Below are 26799 nucleotides of genomic sequence, written 5' to 3'. Positions count from 1 at the left end.
TGATGGATTTTAAAATACGTGATCGAAGAACCCCAGTTTTAGTGGTCACTTCAGTATAAATCCCTCCCCCACCCTGCTATTCCACTTACCTCCATCCCTCCCTCCCCCCCTCGTCCCCCATCCTTCTCTCTTTCTTGCTGTCTCCCGCCGTCTCCTCCTACCCCCTACATGGAGGGAACTAGTTGGCGGATGTGGAACTTATGTTCCATTATTTATTTTATAAGGTAATACATTTGTGCATCTTTTTTATTACGCATATCATTGCTGTCGTCACATAAACCACCCGTGAGTAGAAGAGGTCGCCCCGAATTGCGAAAGCGACGCCAGAAAATAGAATTCTGTAAAAGAGTAATCGGCAGCGTGTATTTGAGTAGTAGAGACAAACTACGAGAGACGATGAGTTCAGTTCACGTTCAACGTTCAAGCGGGAAGCTGTTGTACGGGATTTATTTTCCGACGTTGGTGCTTTGGGGCCCCTCTCGGTGTTGTCAAAAGCAGTGATCCAAGTTCTCAATTGAGTGTTGGTCGTTGGCGAACCCGACTTGAGAGTATTAAGGGGGAGTGGAATTTTAATGGCGTTGGAGTTTTGAGTTTTGAAACGATATACCACTGGTTTTGAAACAAGTGCGTGGAGTAAAGAAAGACAAGTTAAAAAAATAGAGTTCAGTGTTGGCAGGACCAGTGTCTGCCAACACTAACCCCCCTAGAGGCGCTTTTTTTTTTATCGCAGGTAAGTGGGATTTTTCAACGTTGTGCTCTGCTTGATGATGGTGATAATCCTCCACTTTACATATATTGGTGCATTTTAGATTCGACTGTGATTTCGGTGTAACCCTCCACACCCATCCTCCTCCTCCTCCTCCTGCTCTTGCCTCTCCTCCACCCACTGGCCATGCTCCTATCCCTTCACCCCCAGAAGCTCCTCTCACAGAACAACTAAACTCTATATTACACGTCTTGTAGACGGACGGACTCACTCCCCTACCAATTCAGATTTATCCTGATTTAGTGTCTGGGCCCCATTGCCTTACTACGCTATCCTCTGCCTCGCTCGCGGCTCTTATTTCGTTGCCCCGTGCTGTCGTACACTACACTGAAGTTTGTTAGAACTTGGGCCATTTCTTCTATTTTTAGGTTACTTTGTTTCCACGGCGCGTGCAGCCTCTATCCATGCGTTCAGTGTATGAAAAATCCCGGATGCCATGCCATTAAAATGCTTTCGAAATTCTAAATAACATGTATAGGTTGTAATGCCAGCAGAATTAACGAACGTACTTCACTCCTGTCAACTGATACAAGGCACTAATTTAGCAATAGCGAAAACCTGACCCGTAAATTACATGATTGGTTGGTGCCGAGAACGTTACACACACCAGGCAGAGGCAGCCGTAAGACGGGACTGCTCAACAGTTGGAACCGAGTACGGCAGGCGTCCGTCCACTCCAGGTGAACAGCCAAAGCATGCTACATGACAGGTAACATTATGGAAGACTTATAAAGCTTATAGTCAAGAAAATGAGAAACTTTTTCTCAAGTGGACGTTTTCTCGTCTTCATGAGAAGCTAGTTGCCTTTGACAGCTTAGAATTTCTCCTCTCTTCAGGCCATGCTTTTAAGATTAGTAATTCAGCTCACATTCATCGTGCACGTTCGCTGTCAGTGAACTTTTAAAAAGTAGGAAAATGGCAAGAAGTTTCTCAGCGCTGATGCAATCGCTACGTCAGCGATGTCGAGTTCGGTAGGGTGGTGGTAGCAGCGTTGACTTGAAAAAAGGCCCGGTACTCTCGCCACCTGCCTTACCGTAGACCTATTTACCGAAGTGAAAAAGTGTGGGATTTCCTCCCCAATACATCTTTTCAATTGACAAACATTGACTGAGCGCTGTCGCTCACCCTTTCTCTTATTTCTTCTTTCCCTTTTTGGACTACTTAAGATTACGGGCAAGGGCTAATAACCAAAGACAACCCCTTTATCTGTGATTCATCATGCCCAGATAATACTGCAGCGCGGAAAAGATGAATAGTATGCTGCAAGCGGAAATAAGTCATCATAGGTTATTCCTCCCCCATAACTGAAACCATGGAATAGCTGTGTAATCAAGAAACGCAATCGAAATGCAAATGGGAATATAAATTGAACAACTTTGCTGTTCATGAAGCGGGGGTGGGGAAGGGGGGGGGGGGTTGTTTAGCCTATCGATGTCGGTGCGAGGTGCCAGGCTATTGCTGGCTACAGATAAGAAAGCCACTAATCATGGTTGACGTAACGTTTTGTGATGCAGCCTTGAATGTCAATTCGTGCGAGTGTATTACTCGACTTTTATTTTTTCGTGTGTCTGTCGCTATTGTCTTATCACCGACGCATTTAGGTTCACACTCGTGTGCTTTGTCGATTTATTTGCGTGCAATAAAATGCAACACATAGTCACGTCTTCGTCACCGACGTATTTAAGTTATTTCGGGCAGCTCCAGCAGCAAGAGCCCTTGTTGGTTGGTATAAGGCCACCAGCAGCAGCAGCAGCTTATTCGGCCACCAACCGACCGACCAGCCATTTAGGTGTGTGTCATTGATCGTATGTGAAAAAAGACGAAGTCGATTGCGTATTATCATTAGTCATACTGGTCACCGACGCATCTAGGTTACAGGATCGCGTGTGCAAAGAGGCTTAATTTGGACGCTTTAAAAACAGTAAACAAAACCAAAATCGGCGGCGAGCTGACTTGAAGTCAACACGCTCATCATTTTATGCATTAAAGGCAGCCTGGCCGGTTTGCCTCCGCTTGCATGGGCGCAGTCTGTGCCAATTACATTTTGGGGATATCTACCTGTTGGCGGTTGTAGGACTCGCACTCCGACCACCGACCCCCGCTCTAGAGAAAGAGCGACGAGGCTGGTCGGGACTCGGTAGGGTGTCGGGTTGGGGAGGAGGGGTAGGAAGGAGGTCCGGCGCAAAGCATTCAAAAAGTTGTATTGTGGGCGGTGACGATTGTTATGATCACATGGGGGTTGGGTTGGGTGGGGGGGAGGAGGATGAAGGGGACTTCCATCGATTGATTTCTGGAAGAAATCTATCCGGTGATGAGTTTATTCACTCAGCCGGGGACTTCTGACGCTAGAATAATGATGTCTCCATTTTCCCTACGAGTACAGAAATGTTGTCGCGGGACAGAGTTCCGTTGTCTTATCGCTACGCCATCACACACACAGCGATCCGAGTTCCGGTAGCGCCGTTTTTCATAAGAAAATGGTACATCAATAGTCGATATTGACCTTATCGACCGCAGCTGCAACTGCCATGTATTGGAAGTTAACGAACTCGCTCAAGAAAACTTGCTTACCGTTAACTTAAATTATTTTTTTTTTAACGAAATGTACAGATTGTTGAATACTGTTGGGAATTGATTTTCACTATGAAAAATTAAAGGGTAGAGAGCAATTTCATATATGGTGTGCGCCCGCTCGCCCGTGTGTATAATACACGAATATTGATGGGCATAAAAGATGTTTCTTGTCCGCTTAATATTTTATCGCCAATTTACATCGACCAGAACAGTAGCGCACTGGAGTTGTTGGTTATTTAGGGGTGACGGGGAGGAGGGGGCTGCTGAGAAGCAGGGTCCGGTCCGTTGGCTTTCATTGTGTTGTAGCGATCGGATTCCTCCTCCTGGTTGTGAAGTTGTAGAAAACTGTACGTATACCTGACATTTAGGAGAACCCAGTAGTTTGTGAATAATTGATGTCGGTGTCCCTTCCCCTGGTATTTCTTTTGTTTCATTTTATTCCTTGTCTCCACCTCACTTTCTCAAAAGGGATTTTTTTTTTTTTTTTCCCGTAACCCACCGGGTTTACTCGGAGACGTTCAGGCAGACCGTTGTGTATACAGATGCCAACATTTATTTTCTAACGAAAGTCTGGCGTAACAACAGCTATGGTCAGCGACGCAAAGTAAAGTAGAGATGTGATTAGTTCAATCATAATATTCCCAGTTCTTATAGTTCAATATACGTTGTAGCTAAGACGTGTTTTGAAATTACGCATTTTATACGAGACTTGAAGCAAGTCGAAGAATAAAGAAATAGACCTATTATGGAATAGTATGTATCAACGGATGAAGTAACATGAGATAGAAAAACGTTTAATGAGGTCGAGTCTTTCAAATTGTTAAGGAACAGTGATACCCAATACAGATTCTCTCGAGTTGGAGGAGTTGGTACTAGACTGAAAAAGGGCAAATCAAACATTGGGTCAGGCTGATTAAGATTAGAAGTCAAATAGACTTACACTGCATGATAACTAGATTTATACATATTAGTACGATCTCCGTTATACGGACATGAATCACGTTATGATAATGAAACTAAAAGATTCTGTTTTGTCATAGTTGAAAGTAAGAAGTCCCATGACAGGATAGAATGTTAAATAAATGGCTCGAGAAAAATCGGGGAAGTTTCGTATGTACGGTAGATGAGATACTGTCGAACGGGAGGTGGAGATGGCAAGAACAGTAATTGATTGTCAGATGGGTTCTTGAGGGCACCGGGGATGGCAGAAGACCCAGTTGAGACGGGGAAGCTGAGGTGAAATCACAAAAGACTCGACGGGTAGTATATACTCGTATCCGAGCGTGTTCCTCCAGATTACTAGTATGCTGTATAGAAGTATTTTATCGACAGGTGTTGTTGACCTTATCTGTGTCGTCATGTGGACTCGCAATGGGAGATTACAATTTGAATGCGTAAAAAAAAATAGGAAAAGAAGAAAAAGTTTGTCTGCTATCTGTAACGAAACTGGGATGAGAGAGAGAACGCAAATAATATCTATTTATTTTATAACTTTCTATGGAAGAAAACTGCTACGACGTCTTCGTATATTAAGCACATTGGAGTCTTCGGCGTCGAAGACGAGCTGCCAGCCAAACCGTCACCACCAGTCGGCAGTCGGTGACGCAATGGCTTCGAAGCGTAACGCGTATAGGAAATAAGCAAAGATCTTACAGCTTCCTATATACTATTAATGATTTCTGAGAAGACGAATACCGTTATCGCGCGAAATAATGCCTTACCTTTTGTCATCTATATGAAATTATGCTCAGAAGAATGTATTTACAAGAGAATCTCATCTCACGAACGTTATACAAATTCAAGGAAACGGTATATTGTAACTCGGCCGATAAATAGAATAAGATGATTTGAGGAGAGACTGTGAGATGAAGAGGAAGATTAGGTATCTTAAAATAATTTGTTTTGCTCAGATGAGGCCTGTTTTTGTGTCAGCCCTCAGTCGCAGTAAGCGGACAAAAGGCTTTAGCTGTTACTGAATGAGAATAAACAGTATTCGCGCAAATGAACGGGATCCATATATAAGCATTGTTATCAGTTCGACTTTCTATTACTGTTAGATTGTATAGCGGTCTTTGCAAGCTCTTACCCTCTGTTCTTGTTGAAAGATATTATTGCCAGTGTTGATAGAATTTTTCAATGTCTGTACATGTATTATTAGTGTTGCCGTGAAACTGTACTTCATCTCATATTACGGTACTTCTATTTATCGCGTGTTTGAATTTTCCTACTTTTCTAGAGCAGTGCATTGAAAGTTCGGAAGTTTGCAGAGCTACCTTCGTCGAGAATAGTGCCATACTTGGTTCTGTTTCTTATCGGCGTTAGAACCTTGTTGAATAGAGTATATATTGTATTGTTAAGAGCCTTTTGTACTTGAAACCGACGGCGGTACCCAGGTCTTTGCTCATTACTACAGTAGCAAGCGTTCGTTGACATTTATCGAACCTTGAAATAGATCCCTCGTTAATAATCGAAAGGTTAACGCTCTCTCTCTCTCTCTCTCTCTCTCTCTCTCTCTCTCTCTCTCTCTCTCTCTCTCTCTCTCTCTCTCTCGGCAACTTATGACGCCTTTTAGATTTTATTGGGATTTATCCTCGAAGGTCGTAAGGTGTTTACTTAAGTTTATTATTGCATACAATTTTATGACTTTTGACCGAGAACATTCGTCAGCATTGAGGCCAGATGATTCTGTTCTCCTAATGAAGCGTACGGCAAACACTGAACGAGAGATGCTAAAATAATGACGTGTATCTCGCGGGAGATGTGAAAGAAGGCAACAACGGCAGCAACCCGCCCTTCTGCTGCTCTTTCCCAGAAACGTTTTTTAGACTTATAAATTGACTGGGTCCTTCCTCTCTCAACATCTTGGCTTGAAAAAACCTTTTTACCGGAGTCATTGCTTACTCAAGCGGCTGTGTGTATGTAGTGGAGGTGAGTCTCTCTCTCTCTCTCTCTCTCTCTCTCTCTCTCTCTCTCTCTCTCTCTCCTTACCCCTTTCCTTATACTCCATTGGCCTCTCTTATACTCCTCGATCTTCGGCTGTCCGAAATTATATGAAAATTCGGCTGAAATACTACGGGCAATTGAAAAAAAAGTATATATATTTTTTTCCGACGCTCTAACGGGGTCCCGCTCTTTGCTCGTAAGGGAATCATAAAAATGAAGGCGCAGTCTCGGGGAAGTTTTGGCTAGATAACACTGTTTTGGAGTATTGCTCTGGGCTAAATCTGCGATTACTTATTATACTTCTTTTTTTAGTCTTTATTTTCTCGTGAATACGGAGGAAGACTTGATCGTAAACGGGTTATAATAGAGGGCCGGTGAACTTATTTAATTATTATGATTTTTCCTTTTTTTGGGGGGGGGGGGGGGGGAGGGGGGGGGGTTGGATATCTAAAGGGTGGAAGAACCCATAAGATGTAAATTGATAGGCCTACGCTGTGACACTTTTATTGTTTTTGTCTGCTGTACGATCTTAGCGGTATCTTGTAATTTTCTTGAATATGATTAATAGTAGTGAATTGAGTTGTTATTATTTTGTGGCATTTTATATGAAATGCATTTTGTGCGTTATTGGGGAAAAAAATAGCAGAAGTGAAAATTGTTTTTACGTACTTCAATTCGTTATTTTTTATTATTTTTTCCAACTTAAGCGCTGGGTATTATAAGGGTAATCTAAACTGTTTCATCTTATGTACATTAAACACGAAAATATCTAAAGATATTATTATTTTTTCCCGGCGAGGTTAGGCCTAATTCTAAGCCCGTCCTTTTTTGGAGGATCAACTAGACCAAGGTCTAGTCGAAGAGGCTAGGACCCTCATAGACCCTGGGCTTATCTCACGATTTTAATCTGGGAGAACATCGCCTAGCCCTGGGCTCGGCTAAAGAAGTTGGGCTTGGGTTTTGATGAAGAGAAGCAGACTGTATCTAAGGGCGTAATTTTATAGGCCTATCAATTAAGCGTACATTATAACTAATTCAATTTTTTTTTATCTGGTAATTGCGCTGTCTAGGAATAAGATATAGTACTATGCTTTAGACGACTAAAGATATAGTATTGGCTTCCGTCTGCAATGTAATATTTGAATGGTTGATTGATTCCTGTAAGCTGACATTGCAACGAGTTTGTTCATCGACGCTATAATATTTGTATGGAAAAGAATTTTTGTATCTGGTAATTGCGCTGTCTAGGAGTAAGATATAGTACTATGCTTTTGAGAATAAAGATATAATATTGGCCTCCGTCTGCAATGTAATATTTGAATTGTTGGTTGATTCCTATAAACTGGCATTGCAACGAGTTTGTTCCTCGACTAATATTTGTGAAGAAAAGAAAAAAAAGCGTAGGGTCGCGCTATGGGTTTAGAAACCGTGGTGGCATAAGGACCGCTGATGTAACAGGCAACAACAATGTGTGCTATATTGATTCGCCTCAGAGCTCTTCGCTGAGTTGACCGCGTAACCGCAATTTGGCATGGAAATGACAAAAATCACGTTTACATGCTGATTTGATACCGCCTAGAAGTAAGCGAAGTATAACTGGTGATCGCTTTATCGAGGTTCTGTGTAGCTTAGTGTCTTTTCAAACTTTTTATTTTTTTTTTTTTTTTTTTTATTTAACGCCCCGCATTGTTTTTCCAAAGGAACTCTGCCGCAGCTGTTTAACCAGATATCGTGTTGCCTAAACATTAGCCGTGCGACTTACGCTGGTGGCTGTCGTGTAGAAACCAAAGCCCTTATTTATGAATAATTATGAATATGGACGTAGGCTACCGTCCAGAGAATGAATAGTGAATTAGTCAAGACTTGTAATGTCTGTTTATCATATTAATAAATTACCCTTCTTTTCAGCACTTTCGATCTTACCGTAGATACCGAAGACATGTTGAAGAGGGATCTCTCTCTCTCTCTCTCTCTCTCTCTCTCTCTCTCTCTCTCTCTCTCTCTCGAGAAGTGACACGCATGGACGGAAAAGGAATGAAATCAATTGTGGGGGAATACCGGTCGTTTTCTTTGCAATGCAAAAGAACTATACCGTATCCGAGATTAGAAATCCGGCAATTAAAACTTTTATTTTGGTCGGGGTCGGTAAGTTTTTCCTCGGTTGGTTCTTCTAACCTTCCTCCTCCCCTCTCTTATCCATTTCCCCCCCATTGAAGTGTGCAACGCTCTCTCTCTCTCTCTCTCTCTCTCTCTCTCTCTCTCTCTCTCTCTCTCTCTCTCTCTCTCTCTCTCTCCTGCATAGCCCCTGATCACTGCGGGTAAATCACATATCGGACGATTAATGGCGTAGTGTAATTATAATCTCAGATTCTTGTTTTGATCACTGCTGTATTTCACAGTTACACATCAATCTTTGTGAGTTTTTGCTCCAATTTTTTTTAATATACTTGGTATAGTAGTATGCAAATGAGGGTTCCATATTTAGGAGTGATTACACGTCGTCAGCGGGTCAGGACTATGCGGGCAGTTATTAGTGAGCATCGCAGCTATCATAGTGGTAGAGTAGTACCATTATTCCTCCAAGAGTAGTACTATTTTTATAGTAGCAGATTCATGTCGCTCGTCAAAAGAGCCATTTGTGTCCCAGTCTGTATATTTTTACGAGGCCATTATGGGCCCGTATGAGGGATTTTTAGGAAGTGTGGAGGTTGGTTGAAAAGAATGAATGCATACGGGCTGCTTACGGAAAATTGTACGGGAATTATCTACCTACATACGAACTACGATTGATGTAATTGCTGGTACTCTCTCTCTCTCTCTCTCTCTCTCTCTCTCTCTCTCTCTCTCTCTCTCTCTCTCTCTCTCTCTCTCTCATTCATGCCGTATCTAATTTAGCATAAGAAGCGGATACGAATTACTCCTTTAATTTTTTTTCGCGCATATTTGCAGCTGTGCCAGGCGTGTTTTGTTATTTTATAAGACTAACATATATTTGTTTTTAATGATAAAGTAAACGCTTCGCACCGTCTTTGAACGGCTCCTGGCGGCCATGAGGGTCTTTCTCGGTATTTTTATGATGGTTAGACCTGTTTTTTTATTTTTATTTTTAGTGGACGTTGGTTTATTTATTTTTATTGTCGGCATTGTAGGGGAGACAGCTATATAGGTACTCGAGCGCGTGAATTTGGCAGGTACGGTTAGGCGTATGGTCCACATTGCTGCACGTGGCGAAAGTACCTGAAGAATAATGATGATTAGCGAGAAGGATTGATTTTGGATTTGGTGATTAATTCGTTCAACTGAAGATTCAGCATCAAAGGTCTTCAGCGACTGTGATGGTGGACGGGTAAGGGGGGGGGGGGGTGGGGGGGGGAAGAGTAGATTTATGCTGTTGATTAGGGAAGAAGGTAAAAATTTGTGCCTATTAGAGGCCCACAGAAAATCATGCGTTCAACCTTTATATATAATTTATTTATAGTATATATAGTTATCTATTATATATTATATATATTATATATATCGATATATCTATATATATAGAGATATATATATATGATCTATATATATCTATATATTCTAGATTAATATATAATAAATAAATATTATATATATATATCTCTATATATTATATATATATATATAGAATATATATAATATATAATAATAATATAATATATATAATATATATAAACGATATATATAATATAAATATATATGTCCTGTGACATTTCTCAAGTCCTAATATTCTCTAGTCTAAAAAGAGTATAGGGAACCAGAAGCCGAAAAAAAAAAAAAAAAAAAAAAAAAATCCACAGCCTGTTAGCAGAAGAAGAAGAAGAAAAAAAGACAGGTCGGCGAGAATATCGCCATCTTTTTCCCTTTTGATTTCTAACGGTTCTAGATGAGTCATTGTACTACATATTCCTGTCATCGATACCAAACGGTTACTTCCGTCAGTACAGATTTTGTTGTTGTTTTAACGTTTCCCAGTTGTGCATGAATTTACGTCAACTTGCTTATTGATAGTTTAAAAAAAATTAAATAAAAAAACGGCCTTTTGAAAATAACCCGGATAAGGCAACTTACGTGCGGCAAGATCAGAAGGATTGGAGAGTTGTGTTAAGAAGGAATAGAATAAGAGGGGAGGACGCGAAAGAGAGGACATAGAGTGATGGAAGAAGAAGAAGGAGAGAGGGAACACGCGGGAATAGGGAGGACGGAAGCAGAATTAAAATAGACAGACGGTCAGAGACGGATTAGCGTGGAAGGTCGCGATCGCCAACGGAAGACGCCGGACTTTGAAGAAGTAATATATTGTAATTTTAATGCAGTGGCTGATTGATGGATCGACTCGATATGCTGACTTGATAAACAGCAGAAGACAGCGTCGCTGAAAACGCCTTTTAAATTTACTTAAAAGTATCTCAAGCTTAGCCATTTTTTTTTTTTTTTTAAGATGAAATGATCGCGATGGTAATGGTATTTGTATTGTATAAGATTTATGAGAAGTAGTAACGATGGGAAATGAGCCGCGGCGTGATATATTATTACCTGTATCGTGAAGAATCACGAACGTTACGTGAAAATCAAGACCTCCCTAAAAGTGATTTCGATATTGCCAGATGAGGAAACAATATTCTTCGAGGGCGCTCGCTCAGTATTGGGTCAAAGATGTCCATGTGCGCTCTCTCTCTCTCTCTCTCTCTCTCTCTCTCTCTCTCTCTCTCTCTCTCTCTCTCTCTCTCTCTCACGGGGAGATTATACCTTTGATAAGGGTGGGCTTTGGATGCATATCGAGGACCTCCTCCTCCTCCTCCTCCTTAATCCTCCTCCTCCTCCTCCTCCTCCTCCTCTCTACATCTGCATGTGGATTCGCCCCTTTCCCTTTCCCTCTTCTGATACGATTGGGCGAATCTCCCCCCGTCCGTCATTAAATATTCATGATGTATGATTCAATACTGTTTCGCCAATTCATCGTCAGGTCGCGTCATTTGCATTCATATTATTGTTCTCTCTCTCTCTCTCTCTCTCTCTCTCTCTCTCTCTCTCTCTCTCTCTGGGGAGATGCGTGCGCGCAATTTACGGGAGTATATAAGAGATTTAATTAAGTAACAGATTTTGATTTCGGGAACCGAATATTTACACGTCTGTGGTTCCCGTAGATTTTTCCAAATAACATTAGCTATATTATTTTTTGGGTAAAAAAATTATAAATAATATATTTTTTCACTTACAAACTTAAATAACAATCCTAGTCCGCTCCATAGACTTTTGACGCCAACATGGAAAGGAGTAGATTACTTACCGTAGTTTTCATTAATGCAGGAATGTTAAGAACCCTTTACTTTCAATTAAGTAAATAAGGGGGAAAGGGGACGGGGTCAAGGACACTTATAAAATATTGTATTAGTCCAGGCTTGACTTAGAATTATAAGTAAATGGGTTGTAGAAAGAGAGATGGGGACGGAGAATAAATATGATAAGAGTATTCAATAATCGGGTAAGGCTTACTTGGAATTATAAGTAAATAGGGTGGAGAATTAGAATTTATGACGGGGACGCTTATAGAATACTTTAGAATATTATGCAGTCGGAATTATAAATAAACAGGTCATACAAAAATAGGTGGGGACGAAGTGACTAACAGAATATTGTACATATATATAAACGGTCAGGGTTTTACTTATCATTATTATAAGTAATATTTTATAAACGGTCAAGGCTTTTCCTAGCATTATAAGTAAACAGGCTATTATACAAGGAGAGGTGGGGACGGAGACATTGAGAGAATATTATCTCATCAATCAAGACTCTACTTAAAATTATTATAAGTAATATTTTACAAACGGTCAAGGCTTTACTTGAAATTATAAGTAAACAGGCTATTATACAAAGAGAGGTGGGGACGGAGACATTGAGAGAGAATATTATCTCATCAATCGAGGCTCTACTTGGAGTTCTTATAAGTAAATTGAGCGGAGAAAGACGGATGGGACGAGAAAGGACACTTAAAAAAAAAAAAAAAAAAAAAGTCATTCGTAACAGGTGAAGGTTCCGTACACATTTCCCCCCCCGAGTGTTACATTACTTCAACATTTTCCTGGTGTCATTCTCACCCTGCATCAAATCTCCCAAAATTTTGTCGAGTCATTTTAAGTTACGGGCGTCCACGAAGGATTTTTTTTTTTTTAACATGTTGGGGGGGGGGGGGGGCTGGGGGGGGGGGGGGGGCATTGCCTCATCGGCTGACAACAGGCTTCGTGCGTCTTCTTAATATTTTCGATTGTGAATTGGAATTGTAATGTGCCATTTGCATCACCTGCGTAAATAGGATGACGGACGACGGTCGTATTTTGAAATTGTCAAAAAAATTGTATAAACAGGATTGTTGCTCTCTCTCTCTCTCTCTCTCTCTCTCTCTCTCTCTCTCTCTCTCTCTATATATATATATATATATATATATATATATATATATATATATATATATAAGTAATGTGTTTGTGTAGTACGTATAGCCTATATCCGTATACGATTAGCTATGATGTTTTAAGCATTACCTCAGAACCCGTTGAATAAGCAAAATCTAGTGCGTCTTGAAGGGCCATCATGTATTGGGTTCATAATTTCCCACTTAAGGACAAACCGATACATTTACCTCGTCCGCAACGGCTGGGGGTGGGGGGGGGGGGGGGGGTCAGAATACAGTATAAATGGCGGGTCCCTCTGTAAAATAATCCACCCGGCGATATTTAAAACCAGGGTGCGATACCATTCATCTGAGCGGGTTTTATTGGTTTCGATATTAATCAACATAGCTGTATTCGGCTGGATACAGTGCTTGTCAGCAAAGTAGGATTTTGTTGGTTACGATATCAAAGGGGAGTCAATGTGGCTTTTTTTTTTTTTTTTTTTTTCCCCGGTTACAAAATCGAATTGTCGATCGAAATATGTTGCGTTGCAGCGACTGTAGTCGGTGGACGAAGGCCTTCCAGACCAGTATTTTTTTTTTTTTTTTTTTTTTTTTTTTTTTTTTTTTTTTTTTTTTTTTTTTTTTTTTTTTTTTTTGCCCTTCGGATAAATGAGAGAGAGAGAGAGAGAGAGAGAGAGAGAGAGAGAGAGAGAGAGAGAGAGGCAGGTGTTTAAAACCCGCATCCATCCCGCGTGTCCGTTTCTGAACCTCGTTATGGGGCCGGGTTTGAACCGACGATTTGGTGGGATGCTAAGATTGATTAAGACGAAGAACAACATTATGATTAACAGTTTTTTTCTTTTTTTTCAATTAAGATTCTTTAGTGTTTGTTTTGAGAGTTTTTTTTTCCTCTGGCGTTAGTGCATAAAAAAACAAAAATATAAAAAACGGACGGATAGATGTGAAAGCTTGGTCACATTCTGGAAGGAATTAAAGATTTGTATATTGGAAAACTTTTGTGACACAGAAAAACTATAAGATACCCAAAAAATAAAGGGGGTTTGGCCGAGAGACCAAAATTGGGACGATAGGAGGACCTCCATGAATATGAAAACGAAAGTTACAGCGAAGAATTATTAAGAATTATTATATGCAGTTTTATGTAGCTATGGTTCAAGTTAAGTTATGAACATTTTAAATTTACTCTGCTATCGATTTCTTTTTACATAATCTTTTTTTACATAACGTTCGTTATTTTTGATATTCCCTGATATGCACCAAGAGTGCAGATAGCCATCTCGCCCTGTGCCATATGTCAGGAACGTTAAAACGTATCCGGAGAGAGAGAGAGAGAGAGAGAGAGAGAGAGAGAGAGAGAGAGAGAGAGAGAGAGAATATGGGGGGGGGGGGGTGGGGGGGGGGGGGGGGGGGGGGGGGGGGAAAGAGACACCTGGCCCTCATTCCCTTATTGATCATTTTACGGTCACACACCTGTCTTGTGCGTATTGCATGATCTGTGCCGCTGTCGAGCAGTGTTTTGTATCGTGGATATTATTGGCAGGAACTTTTTTTTCTTTTTATTTTTGAAGAATGATTAATTCATACACGAAATTCGTGTCCCTGAACTTTCCATGCCAGCTTTCGAATGATGGCTGGTTTATTTTGTGACACGAGGAATTTAATAGATTCGTTTCTTCACGAAAGTAAGAAGGGCCGGGAACGGTGGCTGGAAGCTGTTAGTTCTCTCTCTCTCTCTCTCTCTCTCTCTCTCTCTCTCTCTCTCTCTACTCTCTCTCTCTCTCTCTGCTTTAGAAATAGTAGCTACCGGTTTGTGCGTGTTTTGAATTCGGTAACGCGACCTTACTTACGGTTTATTCTCATTAACGAGATCTTACGGTTTTAGTCTCGTTGAGTTACGAAACTGGATTTGTACGCTCAGTTTTTCAGTAGTATCGTGTATATGGGAAATTCATGATTCGCAGTATCGTAATATGATCTTTTAGCATATGACTGATTTGAAGTTTTTAGCCTCTTTAGTCATTTAAATTTACACTGAAGTGACTGGATGGATGCAGTTTTAAGATGTAAACGAATAGAATTAACTTGACAGAAAAACTGTCTGGTGGACGTTTTCCTCAAAAATGGCAACAAAGAGATAGGAAAAATTACAAAGATTTTAGTACAAAGAATTTGTTATCATGTTCAGCGTAATATTGCTTATACTGTGCACCTACGCAATTCTGAAACCTGAATGTTTTTGTTTTCTTTTTTGTGTGCGATATCGTGGCCTTGATATTTTAACATGTCATAGATGACCCTGTTCTTACCGGTATCCAAACGCACACAAACACCCAATATATATATACATATATTATATATATATGTATATGATATATATATATATATATATATATATATATATTTATTTATTTATAGTACTGGTAATCTTCTTGGGCACGAAGATATGTTAATTCAGTTGTATTCCACATAGGAAAATAAAAATGGTTTATCTCAGAAAATGTCCAACAGTTTCGTTCTCCAAGAAGAGGTTCATTGGAGGACGAAACTGTTGGGAATATTCTGAGATAAACCATTTTCATTTTTCTATGTGGAATACAACTGAATATATATATATATATATATATATATATATATATATATATATATACACTCAATATTACTATTCTGGGAGTGTCTTAGAAAAAAATTACTTGTTTGCACCACTAACCAAAAGTAAAAACATGTTTGTGTATGTCATGGGATGATGTCTTCAACTTATGCTGCGCGCTTTTGCTGTACCCGTAAGTAAAACGGTACAAATATCAAGCCAGTCTTGACTAGTAGTGTTTTTTGACACCAAACTTTAGAGTACGATGACCAGTGTGTTTTACAGTATCTTGAACACTTTTCCTTTTGGTGTTCACAGTTTCATACGCTGAATACATCAAGAAATTGCTTGGGCATTTTTCAGGATATTAAACCGGTAATTCCAAACGAAATATCTGCATGACCCTAGGTTTTAATAATAAAGATGATTTAACTTTTATTCCTGGTTTGGGAACCTTTCCAACGTATTTGTCAAGTTGTTGTGATTGTAGTTTGGATTCTAGCTGATGATTTTGATGTTCCTAATTGATTATTTGTCTCTTTCCAACTTTCATTTACTTATGCCATTAGTATTTTTGTTTAATTTTTGCTAGATGTGCTATATTAGTCTGTGCTTTTTAACCCTTTGGTTGTGTTAATTTACATTTTGTAGTAACACCTTTAGACAAAACGTTGCCAAATTATGAGTTTACTTTGGCCTCTGTTAAAGTATTTGATTTATGTATTATGTATTCATACATAAAATGCATATATACGTACATGCTGCTTTTAACGGTAAGGAGGGAGCGAACCTCTCAGATCAGCTCAGCCACTCGGGAGAAGAGGAGAGGCTGGGTACGGCAACAGCTTTGTCGCACCAAAAGTTCTCCGAGATGAATTGAAGGGAAATGACGGTGCTATTTGTAAGTTCATTCATGTCTTATCCGATTCCTCTGCAGTTGGAGGAAACTCGCACAAGAGAGCGAGAGAGAGACTCAAGGAGTCAAGATTGGTAGTGAGGAGTCGTCAAGATTGGGAGTGTGTGTGAATTTTCATTAGACTGCACCATGAAGGCTCTATATATTATTTAAAAGAACATCTTCCTATGAAACGCCATTTTGTTGGCATTGTTTTTCTTTAACGGTTTTGATGCTGATAGTAGTAATAATGAGTCAGAGTTATAGAAGTAGGAAGTAACGGTAATCATTTGATTCTAATTTTAATCAAACGCAGTCTCGTGGAGTTTTTTTTTTCAAATCCATTTTTAAACCTGTTCAGCCCAGTGATCGATAAATGATAATACAATACGCGTCCAAAATTGCTTCTTTGCACAGATGCTCTGAAATCGTTTGTAGCTAATATAACCAAGTGATGATTGTTCATTAGGAAAGAACGATAATATACGCATAAGTCAGTGTGTTGCCCATCACGAAGTGAATATGCAGTCGATGAATACTAACGTGTTTGACAGAACTGCCTCGCTTGCAGCGCTGAATATTTTAGAATGTATGTGTTTTGGCACAAGACCATGAATACATCATGAGGAGGGAGAGAGGTGTGATATAGTTGTGCATAGACACGTCTGCCCCTGTGTGTGTTACCTGTTCCTAGCCTGTTGCCTCGGTATAATTATGATTATCGGCAAGGGTTTGTTGCTCTTGTTTAGGAATTACCTATTCTCTCCGGACTGAGGGCTAATTATTAAGGAGTAGTACCATGTAGTCGGAAGTAAGTTGCATTCATTGGAAGTCTGAGAATATCTCAAAACTAAAGCAGGAGTTTGGAATAAAAAAAAAGTAACTTTATAGTTGTGGTATCGATGTTGTTATCTGTGTTGCTGTGATTATATTATACAAGTCTTGATTGGTCAGTGGATGGTGCTTATCGGAGATGTCCTGAATACCCGGAATAACTTGATCACGAAGTATATAAAACGTGATGCTTTGTATAAATAAAGGTTTTTTTGCCACGAAGGAAAAAAATGAAAAAGCGAGATAGCCAAGTACTTTCGGACCGAAAGTACTTGGCTATCTCGCTTTTTCATTTTTTTCCTTCGTGGCAAAAAACCTTTATATATATATATATATATATATATATATATATATATATATATTATATATAGAGAGAGAGAGAGAGGAGAGAGAGAGAGAGAGAGAGAGAGAGAGAGAGAGAGAGAAGATAGCTCTATCATTCATCCGTGAAGTCTGCGTATTTGCGGCAATCACGTCAAATCTCCGAAGACCTCCATCGAAAATGTGGAAGAAACCGCCGCGTGCGTCGGTTGTCCTTGCGGTGTTTCCAGTATGCTCCCGTCTTCCTCCGCATCTGGATTCGTGACGAAGGACGCCTCCCTAGAACCCATAGAAATTCGGCCAAATCGCAGCGGCCATGCCAAGCATTCCTAGCGTAGCGCGACAGGTTGTCATGGGAACTTCTTTTAACCGAAGGGATATTTGGGTCTGGGGGGCGGGGGGGGGCGCCCTAGCAGGTCTTGGGATTTTGGATTTAAAAGGACCTGTGGCCAGGTTTCTAATAGTTTCCTGTCGGTGTGCTGCCGTTCTTTGTGTAGCGCACTTTGTAGTAAACATTTTCGCTGAATGTGACCTTTCGCTCCTGTCAAATGTCTGATAACGGTAAGATGTTTAGGCTATTGTCTGGTCTGGCTTCGTCACGATTTATTTCCCTCCGCTAACTGTATTATTGTTTTTCAATGTTGTTCGGTCTGAGATTCATACAAGAAAACTCCAGTGGTTTGCACATATCTATACATTGTGGAATGATTTTTTTTTTCATTCCAGATTATGTGGCTTCGTGATTATTTTTCGTAACAAACAACAAGATACGAAGTTCCCACCGTCAGCCTGTAAATCAAACTACCATTCACGGCCTCCCATCTATAGACACAGAGACACACCTTGTGTGTACTTTATTGGGATCGGTTAAAAAAAATGTCTTGGTTCCCTAAAGGAAGCAGTGAAGCTGAAAAAGTTTATATGTAGAGGGTCGCCGGCAACTTTGGCGGGTCTGGGACAAAAGGCAGGAGTTGTTGGCCGTTACAACAGGCGGGGCGCGGCCGGTTTAAACCTTAACCCCGGCATAACGAACCCCCGGCTAATGCACGTCGCTCTCTTCCTCTTAAACGGCACAGAAAGGGGTACGTACAAGCGTCACGTCACTCTTGTGTCGTTGGGTTTGTTGCCATTCCCCCTGATATATCACCGTCGGCGTCGAGTGGGGGTTTTTCTCTGTCGTGGCTCTGCTTGTGCGTTATGTCCTATGGCAGGCAGACTTGCTCGAGAAAGTCTTCAAGTAAGAAAACAACGACTTCTTCTTTCTCTCGCTTCCCTAGAAAGAAAGAGAGAGGAAAAAAGGTCTTTTCCAACTGCTGTTCAATATTTTCTAAGGTCTGTAGGGTAAAAGGGGAGGAGGAGGGGGAGTAGGAGGAGGGTAAGAAAGATATAGGGGAAGTCGTGGAGGTCGTTATGAGGCGCTGAATAGGTAGGACAGGTAATATTGGCAACCGTTTTACCGTGGGGTCTCCCCCCTCTCCCCTAACCCCTCCGGCCATCCCCATCACTTCCCCCGCAGTGATCCTTATCCCACCTCCCTCCCATCATCCTCTCCTGCCCCCTCGTGTTATCATCATCTCTCCTCATTCCCCCTCCGTCCCTCGACCCCCATCCCCGTCCCCCTACCAAGATTACCTCACCGTCTCCAAAGCTTTGAGATTCTTCGTCCTATATGCCGAGTAATGAGGGTCTTTAAAACTATTATGAGATGAGAAGTGGAACATTTTTTTTTTCATTTATTTTGCCGTTATAGTATATTTTCCTAATACTCATGTGGGTGTATTTTAATCAGCGGCCTCTTAATGATATCTGAGGGAATTTAGGATGTTTACGGTGTCGACGTGAATTCTCACAAGGAAGATTAGTAGCTTTCGATGACACATGAATTAGAGATCTTGAAAATATTAGTTTTTCAGTGAAAGGAGGAATTTGAAGGTTTTATTTTTTTTATGGTAAATTGGGTCTAGAATGTTATGTTTTGTGTTTTTATAATGATAAAGGGATTCTTGAAAATAATGGTTTTGTAAACATATTAGTACAAAGGTTCTTAAAAGTTACAGTTTTATAGTGTTCGATGATAAACGGTTCTTCAGAATCATGACTCAGTGATAGAATGGTTCTTGAGATTTTCAGTTTTTAGCGATAGGCAGATCATGGAAAGTAATTTAATAGGGGTCATGAAAATGATTAATTTGTCTCGGTGAAGACGGCGAGCAAACGAAAGCTCCTGATTGAAATAGCGTGAATTTGTCAAGACGTACTGTAAAATGTCTTAACTTCGTGTTAATTTTTTTTTTTTTTTTTTTTTTTTCTAGCATTCTCATCGTGTAATTCCAAAAGTTGCAAGTCACCATGGGAGGGTTTCCCTTGTAATGACATATTTTTACGACGGTGGATGTGTAATATGGCCATAGAGTTAGCGTTATGAATTTGTACACACTCTCTCTCTCTCTCTCTCTCTCTCTCTCTCTCTCTCTCTCTCTCTCTCTCTCTCTCTCTCTCTCTCTCTCTTTTGTGACGTAATGTGTACGTTATTTATGTGCTATATCGAACCTGCCTGATATTTATGCCAGTAAATTACGTCTGTACATTTACCGTATCTATTTCCTGTTTTAGTGTCATTAGAAATGCAAGTCACGTACCTACGAACGTAGGTATATTACCTTCATAGTATGTGAACGTATTTATAAGTCAAGCCTCGTCCAATGCAGCATGATTTTTATGTGGATTTTTTTTTTATCTCCTCTGGTATGGTTGCTTCAACACGTGTCTCATTTTACCTTGAGAGTCTCTCTCTCTCTCTCTCTCTCTCTCTCTCTCTCTCTCTCTCTCTCTCTCTCTCTCTCTCTCTCAGGTAGTTATGTCATCTAAGAGTTGATCTCATGAGTTGGAGAGCATGATTTCACGTCTGATATGGTTGTAGTTCAATCTGGGAATATCGTGCGAGACTCTCCTTTTGGATTCTTATAAAAAAAAAAAGAAAAAAAAAACTATTTACACTTTATTCAATCTGGTATTAGATTTTTCTATGGAGACATTTTTTTTTCGCACGTCTGTGCACGTGTTGAACCAATACTTGAGTTGAATTAGGTTATATCCTATTTCTTTGAAATATGTTCGGGGTCACACATTCTTCCTGAACATGCTAAATTTCTTCTTGAACATGTTACATTTTTTTTTCCTGAACATGTAAAATTTCCTCCTTACCATTTTAAATTTCTTCTTTAACATGCCAAATTTTGTCCTGAATATGTCAAATTTCTTCTTGTACATGTTAATTTTTTTCATGAACACGTTAAATCTCTTCCTGCACATGTTAAATTTCTTCCTGTTAAATTTCTTCTTAAATTTAGGTAAATTTTTTCCTGTTAAATTTCTTCTTGAATATAGTCAAATTTCTTCCTGAACAGATTCAATTTCTTCTTTTACATCTTAATTTCCTTTACATGTTATTTTTTTCATGAACATGTTAATTTTTTTCCTGAACATGTTAATTTTTTTTTCTGCACGTTCAATTTCTGCTGGCCAGGAAACTTTCACATTGTAGAATAATCATAGTCTGTATAAACAGTAGTTGTTTGAAATTAAGCTGGCCTTATGCCAGCACGGGCTCTTGCTCCAAGAGCAGCCCGTAGTATGAACAATATAGCTCACAGAAGGTTCGAGAGCTTCATTAGGTTTACGCGTAAATATGACAGATAAATAAATAAACAGCCAAGACTGTAAGTCTTCTTCTAGCGGTAGTGAGAATCATAAATACCATTGTTGTCGAAAATGAGATCACCACTTTCAGCAGGAGCGGTAGCAGTAGCAGTAACAGTTTGCTAGAAGAGGTTCCCGGGAGGAGGCTGGCGACATTATGTGACATAATCTAGAATTGGAAGAGAGAGACGAGAGAGAGAGAGAGAGAGAGAGAGAGAGGAGAGAGAGATTGTAATGTCGCTGGACATAGGAAGCCCTACGAATAATAACCAGACTTACCGACAGCTATAGGTGGCGTATTTTCAAGTGCTGGCGAAAGCATAACCAATTTCCTCGATGGACGAGTCGGTTCCATATTCGCCCGCCGATCTGGTAGCCAGAGTTCGCTCCCAGCTGCAGCCAGCGAGGAATCAGAGGAATGTATTTCTGGTGATTAGAAATGCATTGCTCGATGGAGAAGACTAATAAACAAGTAGCATATCGATGTCACTGCATTGTTATGATGAATTAGTAATTAATAACGATCTGGGATCAGTTAATCAGTAGGTTGGCGTTTATGATTTTGGGAACAGGAAAACATAGAGGTCAGTCAGTCAGTTATAATACATCACATTTAATTCTTATCTACAGCTATTTCGAGACTGGCTGCTACTTCATACCGTATCGGGGAGAGTGGCGTCACTAGCTCTCTCTCTCTCTCTCTCTCTCTCTCTCTCTCTCTCTCTCTCTCTCTCTCTCCAAGGTCATCCGTCAAGTTGATATGAAGGACTTCAGAACAACTTATCATCATCCTAACGCTCATGACTGGGTGAACGATCGTGTTTATTTTTTTCCAATTTTTTTATCGTGAAACGCATCTTCTAAGCGTTTCTTTACTGAAAATGGCAGTTAAATGTTTTTATTTAAAAAAAAAGCGATCAGTTTTTTATATATAGCATTGAGCTCATCTTGAAGCTTTATTATACTAATAATCGTAGTTAAATGTCTTTAATAATAATAATAAAAAAGATTAAATTTCTTTTTATATAGGATGGAGCGCATCTTGTAAGTTTTTTATATTTGAAAAATGGCCAGTTTAAGAAGGCTTTTTTATAGTTTTGTTTTTTTTTTTTTTTTTTTTTTTTTTTATATTTTTTTTTTTTTTTTTTTTTTTTTTTTTAAACATGGCATCAGCGCATCTTGTAAGCATCTCTATATTGGAAATGGCAGTGAAATGTTTTTTTTTTTTTTTTAATTTTAAGTCGACCAATCTGTTTTTATACAGCGTGGAGCGCATCTTGTAAGAGAGTTTCTCCATCGAAAATGCCAATTAAAAATGTTGATTTGAAAAACTTGAAGTGGGCCACCCATATTTGATGGCCAAGTCCTCCGCTGAGACAAGATGCCTTACGGCCTTGAATTTGCGTTTTCCTGTTTACTGCTGCAGGGGTTATGGTTCAAATGATGTATATTCCCTCCCTTATATACGACTGCCAGGTGTAGTTTAATATTGTTGCAAAAAAAAAAAGAAGAAAAAGTGATTTGTTGGAAGATTGTGATCTTTTCAACCAAGGCTTGAGGGAAAGGAAGGAAGGAAGGAAGGAGTTCGGGAAGGTTAATATCAACGAACAAGGAGAGAGAGAGAGAGAGAGAGAGAGCTCTGAAAATCTAGGTGGAGTTCAGTATTGGGATAAAATGGTAAGCGCTGAAGATTTATTTATCCTGCTAGAGTAGTGTATATGCGTGTGTGTGTGTGTGTATATATATATATATATATATATATATATATATATATATATAATATATATATATATATATATCGTGTGTGTGTGTGTAGTATGGCCATGAAATTGGGAAAGGGAAAGAATGGCCAAAGGGCAGAAATGTCCGTAAAGGGCGAAGCATGCCTTTGAAAAAGAAAGAGAGAAAAGATGGATGCAGGAGGGTGGTCGGTAATCTTGATAAATACATTAGATTGGAAGAAAGGGGAGGAAGGAGAGGATACCTTTAAAAAAAGGGGTAAGATTCGCTAATGGTGAAAAATGTAGCTTTCGGAAAAAGACAAAGGAACCGAAGAAGGAGAAGAGGTGACCGGAAAGCGCTAATAAAAAGGGAGAGTCCAAAAACAGCAGTAATAAATTGTTATTAGCTGACTTTTAAGAACTAACGCTTATTGTGCGTGCTTGCAGTTAGTGTGACCGTGTGTGCGGGTGTATGTATACACACACTATATATATATATATATATATATATATATATATATATATATATATATATATATATATATATATATATATATGAAATTTATTTTACGAACATATTTTGCATTTGCAATTTATTTACTTCAATTCCTTTGTCCTCACTAATGTTCAACGAGATAAAATGCCCCCACCCTCTCTCTCTCTCTCTCTCTCTCTCTCCTCTCTCTCTCTCTCTCTCAGCAAAAAAATAAATAAAAAAATATTACTTGGATGTTGCTCAGGAGGTAATCATATGAGACTTCTTCAAGGTTAATGGGGGATGGTCTCGGGGAGAGAGAGAGAGAGAGAGAGAGAGAGAGAGAGAGAGAGAGAGAGAGAGAGAGAGAGTATATGTTGGTCCCAGATGTTCCCCCTTCTTTGCTATGATCTTGACGCCCGGGCGTCTGCGAGCTAACTCGAAACAGGAGTAAAATGAGAGGAGGTAAGAAGGGTTTGATAAATACAAGGTGAAGGCGAGTGGGTTGGAGTGGAAAAAATTGTAAGGGGGAAAAAACGAATAAGGAATTAGGGAAGGATCTCGGCGATTGGGGTGAACACGGGTGAGGTATAAAGACGAAGGACGGGAGAGGAATAATGAACACTGATAGACGAGGAGATGAAGAAGAAGAAGACGCGAGGAGCGGAGGACTTCGCAAAAGTAAAAGTGACCTACAAATGGTGGACGCCTCGTAAGAGGGTGTGAGAATATCCGAAATTGAATGGACTCATTTTGACTAATTCTTGACAAATATTACCGTGGCAGGAGTTTATAAATACAAGGGTTTGAGATTAGCATTTAAGGCAAGAATCTGATTTGATCAGTAAACGTGTTGGCTTTATTTAGTCAGTTTCCATTATCATACTTAAGAGACGTTAAAAAGTTCAATTACCTCTTCGTAGGTGTTATCTTCTGTCGTTCCCTCAGACTGGTATCTGATATTTGCTAATGAAAGTTTGTTTGCTTGAAAACTTAGCCACTATGTGCCGTGTAACTGGAAATCTATAAAAAATGTGTTGAAGGTAAACAGTACTCTGGTCGAGAACTGGTTCACTATAACGAAAGCCAGCAGAGTTATTGGTGACCGCGTTGACGCGTCTCATGACCTCTCTCTGGGATTCCCCAAGGTCCTGTTGAAAAGGTACGATTTTTTCCCCCCTTTTTTTTTTCGTTTTTAAGGTTCGTGCATGGGCTATTGTAAGCTACTTATACCGTTCGTTGTTTGTTACTGAAAACTCAAGTTGCTAAAAAATGGTTTTCTTTGGGTATTAGATTGTTTTGAACACGTCATGTAGTACATACACACTGACTGTCTCGTTCACCCATTTCTGAGGGATGGGTGCAATCTTATGAACAGTGATTTTTAACGTTTTAAAGTCTCAGAAACGACTGATGAAATGCTTTGCGGATACACTGAATCAGAGCAGTTAAATGGCACATCAACGCATCAGTGACAGTCGATTTTTTTTTTGAAAGCTCACGGTTTCGAGAAGCTGTTGGCATATCAGATGAAGTTCAAGGTTGCTGTGATTGGCTATTGATATCCTTTGAAAATTAACCGTCTGCCGAGATGATCTGGGTTTATGTAACTTGGTTCTCGAGTTGTCTTCGGTTGTGTTGACAAAATATTCTGAGAACGTCTGAGCAACTTTAGAGGGTTGTCGCTGATGGATGACGTATTGTCGCCATGGAAACTATCACGTTTTATTTGTTTTGGGTTGGGCTGCAGCCTGTTTATATAGAATAGTATTAGGAGACGGGGCGAATTAAACTATACACGAATAAGATGTTTTTTTTTTTTTTTTCTTTTTTTTTTCTGTTTGGGATCTTAAATACCAGTTTGACTTCCTGGGAGAGATGTCGATTCCTTTTTTTTTTTCTTTTTTTTTTCTCCGAGAGCTCAGGTTGCAGTAAATTGTTCACGAAGACCCCCCCCCTCTCTCTCTCTCTATCTCTTCTCTCTCTCTCTCTCTCTCTCTCTCTCTCTCTCTCTCTCAGACGCGTTAGTATTTAACAGGATCGAATGGCATATACATATGGTATTAAGGTCTATTTCTTCTGTGAGAGAGAGAGAGAGAGAGAGAGAGACTTTCGTCCTTCATCTTTACGTCAACAGAGTGTAACACCTGACGTTTACAGACCCCATGCCAAATGTTTACACTGTAGTTTCTCAACTTTTTCAACCCGCTTTCTCTCCCACCACACACCCCCTGTGGACTAAGTACCCACCTTGGCGTGCCCAAGCTCAGCTGTGGGTGGATCAGTGACGTTTGTGACCCCAGTGATAACAGCAAAAGGATTTTTATCATTTATAGCAGTGTTTATGCTGTTAATCTCTTTGCAAATCATTGCTTAAAACCCCTTTTGAAAACTTATTTTTTTTTAAAACTTATTTTGGTTTTCAACACATTACATCGTCTGATCATTTAAAACCACCGCATAAAGAAGCCACGTTTTTGGGCTAATTTTAAAGCCCAATGTTTGCACTTTCGAAATGTTATTCATTTTATTAACAGCGGTTGTACTATATTGTAGTATATAAATTAATTGTGGTTAAGTATATGAGTATCATATGCTTTTAATAATTAATTCTCCCTACTGGTTGGAATTACATATAATTATTGTCATTGTTGCTTCCCTGTTTCTTGACAAAAGTCAGAGTTTACTGTCAAGTATATTTGCCCTCTAGAACTTTTTTTTTTGCAGTGTTAAATGGATAACTAATTTTTTTGTCCTTGGCCAGCGTCAGTATAATTTTTGAAACTTATTTTCCTTATTACGGAATTACGACTGCGACAGGAAATTACGTTTGAATTTTATGAAATTATCAAGTGTGTGGAAGTATATATGTGTGCGCATATTTATACAAAGCCTACGTACGTATGTAGAGAATGACTTACTATTTAATACATAATGAATATATTATGTAAGCGCATATGCGATTTACATATGGACAGCAGTAGGTGTTCATCACAGTTCTGTTTTAAGATATAATGATATTGGTGTTACGATAGTATACTGCACTGATTTATAGATTGCCTGATTTATATACCTATTGGCTCAAATTAGGTAAAAACGGATCATATATAATTTTTACTTTCCTAAAACTCCAAAATTTTTATCATTGCGATGAAATGTGTAGTTTTTTCTGTTTTATGTCATCCCGTGGTTTTTACTTGTTTATATTTAATTCACGTAACGTCACCACGTTAATTTCATATTTTTATTAATGCAACGTACCACCACGTTAATTTCATAATTAATTAAATCAAGTACTTATGTACCCCCACGTTAATTTCATATTTAATTCACGTAATGTACCCCCACATTAATTTTATATATATTCGCGTAACGCGCCACCCACCACGTTAATATCATATTTAATTCACATAACGTACTCCCACGTTAATTTCATATTTAATTCACGTAAAGTAACACCACGTTAATTTCATATTTAATTCACGTAACGCGCCACCCACCACTCTAATTTCATATTTAATTCACGTAACGTGCAACCACGTTAATTATATATA

The 26799-nt window shown here is 39.4% G+C and overlaps 1 protein-coding gene across 1 annotated transcript in view; it reads left to right on the top strand.

Moving 5' to 3' along the window:
* Positions 1–395: 395 nt before the first annotated feature.
* LOC135206133 (transcriptional enhancer factor TEF-1-like) overlaps positions 396–26799 on the top strand; it is a 253489-nt gene continuing 227085 nt past the window's right edge. The window contains 1 exon segment of the mRNA XM_064237381.1: positions 396–730. The gene's annotated coding sequence lies outside the window, so the exon portion shown is untranslated.

This window comes from Macrobrachium nipponense, chromosome 29, assembly GCF_015104395.2.
Source record: "Macrobrachium nipponense isolate FS-2020 chromosome 29, ASM1510439v2, whole genome shotgun sequence".
Classification (NCBI taxonomy): domain Eukaryota; kingdom Metazoa; phylum Arthropoda; class Malacostraca; order Decapoda; family Palaemonidae; genus Macrobrachium; species Macrobrachium nipponense.
Note: the sequence above shows the minus strand (reverse complement) of the source record. Positions and strands in the feature narration are given on the sequence as shown.